This window comes from Lolium rigidum, chromosome 3 (genome assembly GCF_022539505.1).
Source record: "Lolium rigidum isolate FL_2022 chromosome 3, APGP_CSIRO_Lrig_0.1, whole genome shotgun sequence".
NCBI classification, from domain to species: domain Eukaryota; kingdom Viridiplantae; phylum Streptophyta; class Magnoliopsida; order Poales; family Poaceae; genus Lolium; species Lolium rigidum.
Genome location: NC_061510.1, coordinates 353,574,832 through 353,577,615, shown reverse-complemented (window position 1 = coordinate 353,577,615; position 2,784 = coordinate 353,574,832).

Genomic DNA, 2,784 nt, shown 5'->3' with positions numbered 1-2,784 from the left:
CTTCGTGCACCGCCGGGATTCAGGAATGAGCCGATTGCCAACAATCGGCAATTGCCCGTAATGCAACCGGAAGAAGAAGGAGGCAGCCAACGTGTCCGTGTTCGAGCGCTTAGGACCTCTCCCGCCACGCAGCAAACGAGCTGAGTCCCTCGGCTGGAAGATCTCGAAGATTCGAAGACGAGGGAGAAGAAGAAGACAGTACCACCGGCCAAGGTGGTGCCCCGACGGACTCGCACCGCTCCTGCAAACGCAGGTTCAACGATTGCGCGGCCCGGAAGAAGCCGAGAGGTTATACTTGCATACATTGAGGAAGGCAAGGCCTCGACTCGGCCGCAAAGGTTCAACGAACCCTCGGATGAAGAGGGTCGTCCACGGAAAATGGAGTGGCGCCCCAAGCAAAGGAAAGCCGATGATGAAGCATCGGCCGGCACAAACATGGTGCTCGTTCTTCCGGCAGAGCTTAGCGCTCCACGATCACACGATGCATTCAAGGTGGGCGACAGCAAGCGTGCCAACATGATGAAGTCAGAGATTGGGCTGGTCTTATCTACCGGCCTGAACGAGTAGCAAGAGCACATTAATGAGCAAACGTGGCGAGGCTGATCCTTGTGATCGGCCCCAAAAGTTTATGAAGGGAACTTACAAAACCTTCACCGAGCAAGCAACGTGGAGGCCGATTCCAGCAATCGGCCAAAATTATCCTCACCCACCGTTCTGTTTGGGTTCAACATGTTATCCAACAGAGCCGATACCATCAATCCTCTTGACAGGATCGGCTCGGGGGGCACCCAGGTGGATAATATACGAGGATATGCAACGGAGGCATCTCATCTTTTGGTGATGGGTATTGGAATATGGGGGCCGATGCACAGGTCGGCCGTGAAAAATAAACATCTGAAAATTCGAAAATTTTCGAGCATAGCCGATGTAGCAGACATCGACTTAAGGATATGGAAGCCGATGCGTGGCCATCGACTCAAGAGGAATAACTGTTACGATCAGAGGGTCAATGGAGCACTAATGGAAGAGCTCCTCAATGGAGTAGTCTAAAGGTTTGAATCCTCTCTTCAAGAACAATGCCAGGAGCAGCCTAGACGTGCAGATCAGGTCAAGGATGGATTGCATGAAATCCGCCAAAAGAAAAGAGCCGATCTAGCCGGCAAGTTGCAGGAAGAACTGAAGAAGCTCGGGGCAGCTCGCCTTGAAGGCTCTCTCGCTTTGAGAAGCCGATTTATGTTCAAATCGGTTGGTTCTCGCATAGGGAACTTCCCCACACACGATCAAGCCCATGTCCATACAGACTAATCTCGCGTATCCTCGTCTCTCGTTTTGGCCGAGACTCGGGGGCAAATGCACCGATGGATGCCTTGTTCTTAAGAACCGATTGGGGTTACCTCGGTTGTTATTGCCTCATGATCGTCTCAGGGAGGAATTGGGAAGGAAAAGCCGTCGTCTGGTACGAGGTTTGGACCGTGCTGGTGCTGCAAGAAAAGAGGAGATTGGTTCCTCAAATTAGCCGATGAATAGTCATCGGCTGCGGGGCTGCAAAACGCCACGATTGAGAAAATCAATGATGACCCGATTCGTCACTATCGGTCTTGGTGTGGCAAGCGGAGGGATGGAAATTGGATTAATGAAAGGAGAAATTGGAAGAACAGCTCTCATTAATTCAAAGGAGCAGCTTTTACAAGAAGAGCCGATGGCTCTCAAAAGAGGGATCTAGTGCCTAGTGCACCGCTACCGCTAGTCCTATTCTACTAGTCGTCGCTGTCCTCATCGTCGCCGCCGCCAAGGTCGTCGGCGCCGCTCCCGTGAAGCTCTCGCCGTCGCTGCCCCAGCCCGTCCGCCGGAGCCTCCTCCTCCTCATCATCATCATCGTCCTCGCTATCCGCCCAGCCGCGAAGCGCTTCGTTGGAGGATACCCGATGGAGGCGGAGGAATCATCTTCCTCCTCCTCATCTTCTTCCTCGTCGTCATCGCCGTCCCCGCTGTCCGCCCACATGCGGGAGCGTTTCTTCGGCGGGAGCCTCGGCGGAGAGCGAGGCCTTGGTCTTCTCCGCTTCCCTCCCTTCTTCTCCTTGTCCGAGGAGATGGGGTGCTCCCCGGAGCGGAGATCGTCCTCTTTCTTTGCTTTTCGGCAACGGTTGGAGAGAGGTGCCCGAAGCGGGAGGAGGAAGAGGAAGACATGGCTGCAGGAGAGAAGGGTTTTTTGGTTTGGTGAACAGAGCAAAGCAAGGCGATGGAATGGTGAACCGTTTGGCACAGATAAATAAAGAGAGTGTAGTGGAGATTTAATGCCATACGGTTCTCGAGGGCGTGAGGCCGAAATTGACGATTCATACGTAGAAGCCCGGAGGCGAGGCGTAATGATGGAAGATTCTCGCGGCAGCCTCGCTCTGCCACGACATGACCCGACGAAAGAAAGCGTGATGATTTTGGAAATGTCATTTCCAAAACCAGGGGGGCATGTGTTATCACCAGAATTTGACCGAGTCAGAGGTGGGCCGCGATCGAGATGGACGTGAAGAAATATATATATAGAAGGAATACGTGGATCGGCCTTTTATACCAAGGTGGGCTTAATTGCCCGTGTATCTGTAACATATTAGATCGCATCTTAGTTTAGAGATAGAATCTTACTCGTGCACGGTTTAGTGCACGCCCACATTAGAAAGTCCGCTGGACTATAAATATGTATCTAGGGTTTATGGAATAAACAACAACCAACGTTCAACCACAAACAAATCTCGGCGCATCGCCAACCCCCTTCTGTCTCGAGGGTTT